General features: G+C 33.7%; 1 pseudogene; it reads right to left on the minus strand.

Annotated features, from left to right (window-relative positions):
- Nucleotides 1-636: 636 nt before the first annotated feature.
- The window catches only part of LOC124971523 (signal peptidase complex subunit 3-like), a 41057-nt pseudogene continuing 27852 nt past the window's right edge, over nt 637-13841 (minus strand).

Below are 13841 nucleotides of genomic sequence, written 5' to 3' on the forward strand. Positions count from 1 at the left end.
TTTTAGATATAACACTAAAAGACAAATTTGGTTGACTTGAGAATATAAAATGAGTTTGGATGATTAGCAACATAGAATAGTTAGTCTTTAAGTGAAGAAAGCTGCTATTCATCTAAAATAAATATGCATATGGGGCAAATGAAATAAATTATATCACATTTGGCTTTTTTTAAAACCACGATTTTAACAAAAAACTGTATTAATTCTTTCAGTAATCTAAAATACACTAAAAGAGGTACAAGAGAATGTCTACATCTAAGTCACATCCAAAGTGAACTTGCATGAATGCCACCCATAAAAATCAGAGTTCTTATGACTCTACAGGCACCTGAAAGTTTTAACAAACATTCATGCTCACTTCATATTCCATAAAGAATAATGGAAATATAGGGATTACTATAAATACATACCATTAACAAGTCCTTATTATGTAGTTGCTTTATTCTTATAATACTCTGCTTCAAAGGCCTTGGTTTTTTAAAATTAATTTTGAGTATCCTATTAACCTTTCCCTTCAAATATGCCTTTTTATGTTACTTATTATTCCAAAGAAGTAATAACCCAGAACAATGAAGGTGCAAGAGATAAATGAGATATAATTAAGCACAAAATATGCTATTTTAAATTCAGAATAACTTAATTTTTCTTTATTTCATATGTATCTGGAAATGGGACAGATACATATCCTGATTCTGTGTCACAAGAGGTAGAATTCTAGCATTTGGAGTAACATTCCAAGATAGGGTCTAAGTGACATTCTTGTTTCCCTTGGGACCATTTCCATTATCAAAAAAAGTATTTGGGTTTTCATATATTTCAACAGCAGCTTCAGATTATCACCTGTCAGAACATTCTTGTCCCAGAGGACAACTTGATTCGTAGCACTATTTTTTGTTGAATATTCTTCTGAAAAAGAATGCTTAATGTTCGAATCAAATACATTATTTAGATTAGCAGTTTTTCAAATGTATCAGATCACTTCTTTCACTTAGTCCAGCAAAGACTTCTACATTTTTTTCAGCATGATCCTCTAGTTGTGCAGCCTCACCAGGTCGCTCCTGTCTTTATGGCAGTGGTGATGAAGCAGCAGAAGGTGAGCGCCACCATCACTCAGGGAAAAGGCTAACAGGGAGTTCGCCTGCAACAGCACCATGTTCACTGTGACGATCTCTGAGGAGCCCTATCTCCACACAGGAACCAGGGTTACTTTGGGCAGTAGACCTGCTTCCTGTAATCCTTACTGCTTGTTGTGCACTCGCTCCTAAAGCACGCACAGCCACACCCCAGACTTTCCTTAGTGTTTTATTTTAGTAATTTCATGGTTTATAGAATACAAGCCTATCTTTCACAGTCTTCCATTGATTTTATGTCACTTCACATAGAGTTTAAGAAACTTCAATCAACAGATATTCAAGTTACCCTCCTTGTCCTTGAGTATATTTTTCACTCATTTGTCATTCATTTTATTTCTATGTTGTTATAAACCTTATGGTACATTATCAATGCTTTTCATTTTAAACAGTCAATGTTTTCAATTTGGTAAAATATAAATAATGTTTATCATTTAAGCATTCACAATTGTACACTTATGATCTTTAAATGCATTCACAATGCTCTGTAGACATCAAGTTTTATATATAAAATTATTTAATTATACTTAACAAAACCTGTACCAAGAAAATAATAATTCCTCTTCCCCCAGCCATTGATATCCTTATTATATTTTCAATTTTTATAATTTTGTCTATTCTTGGTAATTCATCATAAGGTTTGAATTGCGTCCCCTAAAAGTTCAAATGTGAAAGACTTAAATCCAGTACTTCAGAATGTGACCTTATTTGGAGATGGGGTCTTATAGATATAATCAAGTTAAAATGAGGGCAGTAGGATGGGTACTAATGGAACATGAATGTATTCTTTTTTTTTTCTTTTCTGTAATTCATTATTTTTAAATATACTTGAAAGTAGAATGTATTTTGACATATTATACATACATGGAGTTTAACTAATTCTATGTAGGATCCCATTCTTGTGGTTATACATGGTGTGGAGTTATACTGGTCATGTATTCATATATGAACATAGGAAAGTTATGTCTGATTCATTTTACTATCTTTTCTATTTCCAACCTGCCTCCCTTCCCTTCATTCCCTTTAGGCTAATCCAATGAACTTCCTTCCATTCTTCCCTCCCCACCCATTATTGTGCATTAGCAATCACATATCAGAGAGAACATTTGGCCTTTGGATTTGGAGGATTGGCTTATCTCACTTAGTATGATAGTCTCTAGTGCCATCCATTTACTGACATAGGCCACAATCTCATTCTTCTTTATGGCTGAGTAATATTCCATTATGTATACATACCACTTTTTCTTTATCCATTTATCTGTTGAAGGGCACCAAGGTTGGTTCCATATCTTAGCTATTGTGAATTGAGCTAAACATTGATATGGCCATGTCACCATAGTATGTGCTGATTTTAAGCCTTTGGGTATATGCTGAGGAGTCAGATAACTGGGTCAGATGGCGGGTCCATTCCATATTTTCTGAGAAATCTCCATACTGCTTTCCATAGTGTTTGCACCAATTTGCAGTCCCACCAGCAGTGGATGAGGGTACCTTTTTCCCCACATCCTCACCAACATTTATTATTACTTGTATTCTTTTTTTGCATTTTTATTTGTTTATATTTTTAATTAACACATAAAACCACAGTTTTATGGGGTACCATGTGATGTTTCAATGCATGTGTACATTGTGTAATGTTCAAATCAAAGTAATCATATATATCACATCAATTTTTAGAATTTTTATGGCAAAAAAATAGTCAAAATATTTTCTCCTGGAATTGTTTTGAAATCTACATAACATCGTCATTATCTATAATAAACTACTGTGCAATAGAACACTGAACTTACCTAAGAACCCATTGATCAATATTTCACCATTCCTTTCTTCTCCATAGTCTCCCTAGCCTCTGTAACCACCATTCTACTCTCAACTTCTTTTTTATAATTATTGTTTTTCTTAAAGACTGCATTTTGATTCATTGTATACAAATGGGGTACATCTTTTCGTTTTTATGGTTGTGCATGATGTAGATTCATACCATTCGTGTAATCATCTTGATAATTGCCATTCTGACAGGAGTGAGATGGGATCTCAGTGTAGTTTTGATTTGCATTTCTCTAATTGCTAGATATGTTGAACATTTATCATATATTTGTTGGATTGATTGTATTTCTTCTGTGAAGAGTCTGTTCAGTTCCCTAGCCCATTTATTGATTGGGTAATTTTTTTGTTAAGTTTTTTTGAGATCTTTATATGTCTTGGAGATTAATGCTGTATCTGACATGCAGGTGGCAAAGATTTTTCTCCCATTCTGTAGCCTCTCTCTTCTTGATTGTTTCCTTTAGCTGTGAAGAAACTTTTTTAGTTTGACACTACCCCATTTATTGATTTCTTTTTTAAATCTTGGACTTGAGGAGTCTTGAAAAGGAAGTCATTTCCAAAGCTGATATGATAGAGAGTTGAGCCTACATTTTCTTCCAGCAGGCACAGGGTCTCTAGTCTAATGCCTACATCCTTGATTCACTTTGACTTGTGTTTTGTGCAGGGTGAGAGGAGTTCAATTTCATTTTTCTATATTTGGATTTCCAGTTTTCCCAACAACACTTGTTGAAAAGGCTATCTTTTCTCCAATATTTGTTAATGGAAACTGTATGACTGTGTTCTTATAAAAAGGTAAATTTAGGTACAGATTTATGTCTATAGAGATAAGACAATGTGAAGGGAAACATGGAATAAATTGCCATTTACATGACCAAGAGAAGCCTCAGAACTCACAGAAGGAAACAATGGGCCAATTCCTTGAGTTTACAATTCTGTCCTCCAAAATAGTGAGATAATAAATTTCTGTTATTTACCACCCAGTTTGTACTACTGAGTTATGGCAAACTGATCAAAATAATACATGTCATATAAGTGAAATCATATATTTATCTACTTATGACTGACATATTTCTCTTAGCATAATGATTTAAAGACTATTCAGATTATGCCATATATCAAAATTTCATTTTTGTATGGCTGAGTAATATTTCATTGTATGCTTATACCAAATTTTATTTCTCTATTTATCAGATGAGGTAAAATGATTACTAGTACCTTTGGCTAGTATGAAAGTATGATTGATTTTGTTGTACTGACATCTGTTCAAGTTTCAGCTTTTAGTTAACTTGGATATACATCTCTAAGTGAAATTTCTGAGTCTATATTTCACCCTTTGAGAAAATGTCAAACTGTTTTCATAGTGCCTGCATCCTTTTATATTAATATCAGCAATTCTCAAAAACCAATCACTTCTCAAAAACCCAACCTCAGAACACTGCTCCATTTGGGACCAAGATTTCAAGAAATGAGTTTTTGGGGGACTTTTCCAATCTAAACCATAACATTGATCTTTTTTTTTTTCTGTTAGAGCACTATAGTTATACATAATATGGATTAATTTTGTCAAAATCATGCATGCATTGAATTTGATTGACTTCATTTCAGTCTCTGATCCCTCCCCCTCCTTCTATTCTTATACTAATCCTTCTTTCACTCATTTATTTCCTTTTTTTTTTTTTTGCGGTGCTAGGGATTGAACCCAGTGCCTTGTGCTTTCAAGACAAGCAGTCTACCAACTGAGCTACATCCCCAGCCCTATTTATTTACTTTTTTTTTTTTTTTACCAAAGTTTATTTATTTTTTTTTCCTTTTTTTTTTTTTTTATTTATTGTGAACCAATGGGATACATGTTCTTTCTCTGTTTGTACATAGAGTAAAGGCATACCATTTGTGTAATCATACGTTTACATAGGGTGATGTTGGTTGATTCATTCTGTTATTTTTTCCCCTTCCCCCCACCCCTCCCATCCCTCTTTTCCCTCTATACAGTCCTTCCTTCCCCCATTCTTGCCCCCCTCCCTAACCCTCACTCTAACCCTAAAACTAACCCCTCCCACGCCCCATTATGTTTTAACTCGTGCTTCCCACATATACATAAAGTGGAATTCCCTATGGTATATTTGCATGTGTATAGCATGATTCTTTTGAAAAACTCATGCTGTTTCCTCCCCATTTCTTCCCCTCCTCCCTCCTTCTTGAACTCCTTCTACTTCACTGATCTCTCCTATATTTTTATGATGTATGATTCCCTTCAATTTTCCTTCATTTTCATCTAGCTTCTGCATAGGAGAGAAAACATTTGACCTTTGATTTTCTGAATCTGTTTTATACCACTTAGCATGATGTTCTCCATTTCCATCCATTTACTTGCAAATGCCATAATTTCATTCTTCTTCATGACTGAGTAAAACTTCATTGTGCATATATAGCACATTTTCTTAGTCCATTCATTATTGGCAGTCATCTTGTCTGGTTTCATAATTTGGCTATTGTGTATTTTGCCACTATAAACAATGACATGACTGTATCACTATAGTATGCTGATGTTAGTTCTTTTGCATAAAACCAGGGAGTTGTCATATGGCAATTTCATTCCTAGTTTTTTCAGGAATTGCCATACTGTTTTCCAGACTGGTTATACTTTTTTGAAGTCCCACCAACACCAACCATGTGAAGGTATATGTTTTCCTCCATATAATTTCCAGTATTTATTATTTGTATTTTTTATAAGTGCCATTTCAACTAGTGGCAGATGAAATCTCAGTGTAGTTTTGATATGCATTTCCCTGATTGCCAATAATGTTGAACACGTTTCCATATATTTGTGGGCATTTGTGTTTCTTCTTTTGAGAAATGTGTACTTAGTTCTTTAGCCCATTTTTAATTGGATTTTAGTGTTAAGCTTTTTGAGTTCTTTACATATTTTGGATAAAAACAGGTAATTAATTATTCAATCAGAGGATTAATCCCCCTAGGTGGCAAACATTTTATCCTATTCTATACATGCTCTTACTCATTTTGTTTGTTATGCAGATTTTTAATTTGATGGCATCCCACTTATTGCTTCTTAGTTTTATTTCTTGAGATTTAGGGAGTCTCACTAAGAAGTAGGTGCCTGTCATTATGATGGAGTGATGATTCTCTATTTTCTTATAGTGATTGCAAAATTTCTGGTCTAATTCTTAAATGTCAAATCACTTTGATTATACTTTCATATAGGGTGATGGGTAGGGGACTAGTTGCATTCTTCTATGTATATATATATATCCATTTTTCATAGCACCATTTGTTAGAAAGTTATCTTTTCCCCAACTTTTATTTTTGGCACCTTTGCCAAGTATCAGAGGACTGTGAGTGTGTTGGTTTGTTTCTATGTCTTCTTCTCTATTCCATTGGTCTTCATGTCTCTTTCAATGAGAATACCATGCTGGTTTTTTACTACACCTCTGTAGTACAGTTTGAGATCACGTATTGTAATGCCTCCTGAGTCGTTCTTCCTGCTCAGGATTATTTTGAATACTGTGGATATCTTATTATTCCTAATCAATTTTAGGATTGATTTCTCTAGTTCTGTGAAAAAATACCAATGATCTTTTGATGGGGACTGCATTGAATTTGTACATGAATTTTGGAAGTATAGAATCTTGATATTAATTCTGACTATCCAATAACATAGGAGGTCTTTCCAACTTCTCAGGTCTTCTTCAACTTCTTTCTTCAATGTTCTACAGTTTTCATTGCAGAGGTCTTTCACCTCCTTGGCTAGATTAATTCCCATGTGTTGTATTTTTTAGGGCATTGTGAATGGGATAGTGTTCCTGATTTTTTTATCAGCAGAATCACTGTGGGAGTAGAGAAAGGCTATTAATTTATGAATGTTGATCTTGTATCCTGCTACTTTGCTGAATTCATTTATCAGCTATAGAAATTTTCTGGTGGAAATTTTTGAGAATTCTAGATTTATGATCATGTTGCCAGCAAAGGGAGGAAGGTTGACTTCTTTTCCTGTTTGTAACCTTTAATTTCCTTCTCTTGCCTGGTTCCTCTGGCTAGAGTTTCAAGAACTATACTGAGTAGAAGTGATGAGAGTGGATATCCTTGTCTTGTTTTGATTTTAGAGAGAATGCTTTCAGTTTTTCTCCATTCCATTTGATGTTGACTGTGAATTTGTCATATATGACCTTCAAAATGTTGAGGTAATTTCCTTCTATCCCTAGTTTCTCTAGTGTTTTTAAGATTAAAGTATGCTGCATTTTATCAAAGTCCTTCTCTGCATCTACTGAGATGATTACATGAATTTGTCCTTAATTCAATTTATTAGGCAGGTTACATTTTTTGTTTGTGTAACATTGATCTTTCAACAATTGTTTAAATTTTTACAGGCTATAGTTGATTCCTTGTGAGTTTTGGGGGATACATATATGTATAAATAAAATGTGCATATGTATATAACATCATAAGTTAATAGAGAACATTTCACTTCTTCCTTTTTCATTTGGATGCTCTGCATTTCTTTTCTTTCTTTTTTTTTTGTTTCTCATATCTACCATTTTATTTGAAGATGGTTGTTGTTCATAAATCAATATTTCAAAGACTAAGAAGTTTCATTATTATATATTGATTTTGTTCTTTTAACTGTTATTTCTTTTTTATATATTTAATTTTCTTTTATTGTTCTTTTAATTTTTTAAAAAAAATTCTACTTTCTATCTTATTTTTATTTTTATTACTTTTTTCTTTCACTTCTCTATTTCCCTCATCTCTTTCTTTCTTTTCCTCTGCTAACAGCCAGTCTCTAATGTACTCTCTTCCATTCGTTCTTTAATTTTTACCTCTATTTTTGCTTCTTCTACCTCCTAATCATCACATCCTATATCAATCTATTATATCCCTGGTTACCACATGAAATTGTAAAACTGTATGTAAACTTACTGTTTTCATCTTGGACAATAACTGATCACATCATTTCTCAGTATAGTAACAACCAACATTGTAAATTTCATTAAAAGACCTATTTGGCTGAGTACTATAAATTGATTGTGTCTGTTGTTGTTATTATCTGTCTCCCCCTAAACCGTGAGATACAAGTAACCTTCAGGGACACTACAAATCCACAAGTTTGAAACTCTACTTCCTCAAAATCAGCTGTTAGATGGCTAGACATACAACCAACATGAAAAAGCAACAAAACAAATCACCTCCAACAAGCCAAATATACATCAGAAACAGAATCCATCAACACCAGAGTGGAAGAAATGTCAGAGAAGGAACTTAGTAATGTACATAGTTAAACTGAACTGTGAGGTAAAAGATGATGGAAGAGAGAAAAGAAAGGTAGCAAAAGATCACTTTAATAAAGAGTTAGAGATTCTGGGAACAAAAAAAACCAGAAATCTATGAAATAAAGAAATTAATAAATCAAATAAAAACATTATTGGAAATTATCACCAGCAGAGTAGACCACCTGGAAGATACAGTCTCAGGCAGTGGAGACAAACTATATAATCTTGAAAATAAAGTCAAGCACTCAGAAAAAATGTTAAAAGACCATGAACAGAACTTCAAAGAAATATGGGATAACATGGAAAGACCAAATATATGATTTATCAAAATAGACGAAAGCTGAGAGATACAAACCAAAGTAATGCATCTTTTCAATAAAATAATGTCTTAAAATTTCCCAAACTTTAAGAATGAAATGGAAAATCAAATACTGGAAGCTTAGAGGACCCCAAATATACAAAATTACAACAGACCCACACCAAGTCACATTATTATGAAGATGCCTAACATACAGAATAAGAATAGAATTCTAAAAGTGGAGAGAGAAAAAACTCAAGTAACATTCAAAGGGAAACCAATTCAGATCCCAGCTGATTTCTCAGTCCAGACCATTAAAGCTAGGAGGTCATAGAAACATATTTACCAAGCTCTGAAAGAAAATGGATGTCAGCCAATAATACTGTGCCTACAAAAATAAGTTTCAGATTTGATGATGAAATGAAAACCTTCCATGATAAACAAAAGTTAAAAGAATTTGCAACCAAAGAGGCTGCAGTACAAAACATTCTCAACCAAATATTTCATGAAGAAATTAAAAATAAAAATGAAATCCAGCAAGAGAGGAACTACTCTAGGAATAGTCAAATTAAAAACCAGAAAAAATCCAAAATTACAGTGAATTAAGAATCATTTCTCAATAATATCATTGAATGTAAGTGACCTAAATGCATCAATCAAAAGACATAGACTGGAAGACTAGATGGAAAAACAAGATCCATCAATATGCTGTCTCCAAAAGACTCACCTCATAAGCAAAGACACCCACAGACTAAAGGTAAAATAATGATAAAAATATACCATGTACATGGATCTCACAAACAAGCAGGGGTTTCTAAACTCATATCTGATTAAATGAACTTCAATTCAAAATTAATCAGAAGGGACAAAGGAGGCCATTTTATACTACTAAAGGGAACTATACATCAACAAGACAAAACAATCTTAAACATTTATGCCCCAAACAATGTAGCATCTCCATACATAAAACAAACCCTTCATAATCTCAAGAATAAAATAGATCACAAAACAAAAGTACTGGGTGACTTCGACACACCTCTCTCACCAATAGATATATCTTCTAAAAAAATCTAGATAAAGAAGACACATAACTAAAAAACACAAATAATTGCTTTAACTTAACAGATAGATATAGATTATTCCATCCATCAACAAATGAATGCACTTTCTTTTCAGCAGCACATGGAAGAGTCTCTAAAATAGACCACATCATAGTCCACAAAGCAACTCTTAGCAAATAAAAATAGAAAAAATACCTTGCATTCTATCAGATCAAAATGGAATGAAATTGGAAACCAAAGATAAAATAAAAAATAGAAGCTACTCCAACACCTGGAGAATAAATAACACACTATTGAATGAACAATGGATAGCTGAAGAAAGCAGGTATGAAATAGAAAAATACCTAGAAGTAAATGAGAATAGCGAAATAACATATCAAAATCTCCAGAACACTATGAAGGCAGTTCGAAGGGGGAAGGTGGTACATTGAGCTCATTCATTAAAAGAACAGAAAATCACCAAATAAATAACATAATTTTATATCTCAAAGCCTGAGAAAAAAAATAACAAAACAGCATCAAAAGAAGTAGATGATTAGGTAATAATCAAAATCAGAGATGAAATTGAAACAAAACAATTCAAAAAATCAACAAAACAAAAGTTGGCTCTTTGTAAAAATAAACAAAATTGATAAACACTTAGCAAAACTAACAATGACAAAGGGAGAAAAGCCAAATTTCAAGAAATTTTGATGAAAATGGAGATATTGGAGATATCATCATGGAGACCACTGAAATACAGAAATGAATCAGAAGCTACTTTGGAAATCCATACACCAAAAAAAATTAGATGATGTTGAAGATGTTAACAAGTTTCGAGAGACATGAACTACCTAAATTGAATCAAGAGGACATAGAAAGTTTAAATAGATCAATTTGAAGCACTGAAGTTGAAGATGCTATTAAAAATGGATAACAGAAGATATTAGGAAGGAAATTAAAAAATTCTTAGAGGTAAATGAGAACAAGAAACGTCATATCAAAATCTCTGGGACACTATGAAAGCAGTACTTAGAGGAAGATTTATTTCATGGAGCGCATTTAATAAAAGAAGTAAAACTCAAAAAATAAATGACCTAACACTACAGCTCAAAGTTCTAGAAAAAGAAGAACAGACCAACACCAAAAGTAGTAGAAGACAGGAAATAGTTAAACTCAGAGCTGAAAACAACGAAATTGAAACGAAAGAAACAATACAAAAAATTGACAAAATAAATAGTTGGTTCTTCGAAAAAATAAACAAAATTGATAAACCTTTAGTCACACTAACAAAGAGAAGACGAGAGAAAACCCAAATCACTAAAATTCGGAATGAACAAGGAAATATCACAACAGACACGACTGAAATACAAAACATAATTAGAAGCTATTTTGAAAATCTATACTTCAACAAAATAGAAAATTTCAAAGACATCAACAGGTTTCTAGCGACATATGAATTGCCTAAACTGAACAAGGAGGACATACACAATTTAAATAGACCAATTTCAAGTAATGAAATAGAAGAAGTCATCAAAAGCCTTCCAACAAAGAAAAGTCCAGGACCAAATGGGATCTCAGCTGAGTTCTACAAAACTTTTAAAGAAGAGCTCATTCCAATACTTCTCAAAGTATTCCATAAAATAGAAGAGGAGGGAACTCTCCCAAACTCATTCTATGAAGCCAATATTACCCTGATTCCTAAACCAAACAGAGACACATCAAGGAAAGAAAATTTCAGACCAATATCCTTAATGAACATCAACGCAAAAATTCTCAACAAAATTTTAGCAAATCGCATACAAAAACATATTAAAAAGATAGTGCACCATGATCAAGTGGGTTTCATCCCAGGGATGCAAGGTTGGTTCAACATCAGGAAATCAATAAATGTAATTCACCATATCAATAGACTTAAAGTCAAGAATCACATGATTATTTCGATAGATGCAGAAAAAGCATTTGATAAAATACAGCACCCCTTCATGCTCAAAACACTAGAAAAAATAGGGATAGTGGGAACATTCCTTAACATTGTAAAGGCCATCTACGCTAAACCCATGGCTAATATCATTCTAAATGGTGAAAAACTGAAAGCATTCCCTCTAAAAACTGGAACAAGGCAGGGATGCCCTCTTTCACCACTTCTATTCAATATTGTCCTTGAAACTCTAGCCAGAGCAATTAGACAGACCAAAGAAATTAAAGGGATACGAATAGGAAAAGAAGAACTCAAACTATCCCTATTTGCTGATGATATGATTGTATACTTAGAGGAACCAGGAAATTCCACCAGAAAACTTTAGATCTCATAAGTGAATTCAGTAAAGTAGCGGGATATGAGATCAATGCACATAAATCTAAGGCAATTTTATACATAAGCGATGAATCTTCACACAGAGAAATTAGGAAAACTACCCCATTCACAATAGCTTCGAAAAAAATAAAGTATTTGGGAATCAATCTCACAAAAGAGGTGAAAGATCTCTACAATGAGAACTACAGAACACTAAAGAAAGAAATTCAAGAAAACCTTAGAAGATGGAAAGATCTCCCATGTTCTTGGATAGGCAGAATTAATATTGTCAAAATGGCCATACTACCAAAAGTGCTATACAGATTCAATGCCATTACAATTAAAATCCCAATGATGTACCTTACAGAAATAGAGCAAGAAATTATGAAATTCATCTGGAAGAATAAAAAACCCAGAATAGCTAAAGCAATCCTTGGCAGAAAGAGTGAAGCAGGGGGTATCGCAATACCAGATCTTCAACTCTACTATAAAGCAATAGTAACAAAAATGGCATGGTATTGGTACCAAAATAGAAAGGTGGATCAATGGTACAGAATAGAGGACACGGACACAAACCCAAATAAATACAATTTTCTCATACTAGACAAAGGGGCCAAAAATATGCAATGGAGAAAAGATAGCCTCTTCAACAAATGGTGCTGGGAGAATTGGAAATCCGTATGCAACAGAATGAAACTAAACCCATATCTCTCACCATGCACGAAACTAAACTCAAAATGGATTAAGGATCTCGGAATCAGACCAGAGACCTTGCATCTTATAGAAGAAAAAGTAGGTCCAGAGCTTCAACATGTTGTCTTAGGACCAGACTTCCTCAACAGGACTCCCATAGCACAAGAAATAAAAGCAAGAATTAATAACTGGGATAGATTCAAACTAAAAAGCTTTCTCTCAGCAGAGAAAACTATCAGCAGTGCGAAGAAAGAGCCTACAGAGTGGGAGAAAATCTTTTCCAATCATACTTCAGATAGAGCACTAATCTCCAGAATCTATAAAGAACTCAAAAAACTCTACACCAAGAATGTAAATAATCCAATTGACAAATGGGCTAAAGAAATGAATAGACACTTCACAGAAGAAGATCTACAAGCAATCAACAAACATATGGAAAAATGTTCAACATCTCTAGTAATAAGAGAAATGCAAATCAAAACCACCCTAAGATTCCAGCTCACCCCAATTAGAATGGCGATTATCAAGAATACAAGCAACAACAGGTGTTGGTGAGGATGTGGGGAGAAAGGTACACTCTTACATTGCTGGTGGAGCTGCAAATTAGTGCAGCCACTCTGGAAAGCAGTGTGTAGATTCCTTAGAAAACTTGGAATGGAACCACCATTTGACCCAGCTATCCCACTCCTTGGCCTATACCCAAAGGACTTAAAATCAGCATATTACAGAGATACAGCCACATCAATGTTCATAGCTGCTCAGTTCACAATAGCCAGATTGTGGAACCAACCTAGATGTCCTTCAATTGATGAATGGATAAAGAAAATGTGGCATATATATACAATGGAATATTACTCAGCCATAAAGAATGATAAAATTATGGCATTTGCAGGCAAATGGATGAAACTGGAGAATATCATGCTAAGTGAGATAAGCCAATCTCAAAAAACCAACGGAAGAATGATATCGCTAATAAGTGGATGATGACACATAATGGGGAGTGGAAAGGTTAGTGTTGGGGTTGGAGTTGGGTTTAGGGAGGGGGGCAGGAATGGAGGAAGGAAGGACTGTATAGATGGAGGGGAGGGGTGGGAGGGGTGGGGGGAAGGGAAAAAATGGCAGAATGAATCAAACAACTTTACCCTATGTAAATTTATGATTACACAAATGGTATGCCTTTACTCCATGTACAGATGAGAAACAACATGTATCCCATTTGTTTACAATAAAAAAAAAAAAAACCTACCAGCAAAGAAAAGCCCAGGACCAGATGAATTC

Source organism: Sciurus carolinensis, chromosome X (assembly GCF_902686445.1).
Source record: "Sciurus carolinensis chromosome X, mSciCar1.2, whole genome shotgun sequence".
Lineage (NCBI taxonomy): Eukaryota > Metazoa > Chordata > Mammalia > Rodentia > Sciuridae > Sciurus > Sciurus carolinensis.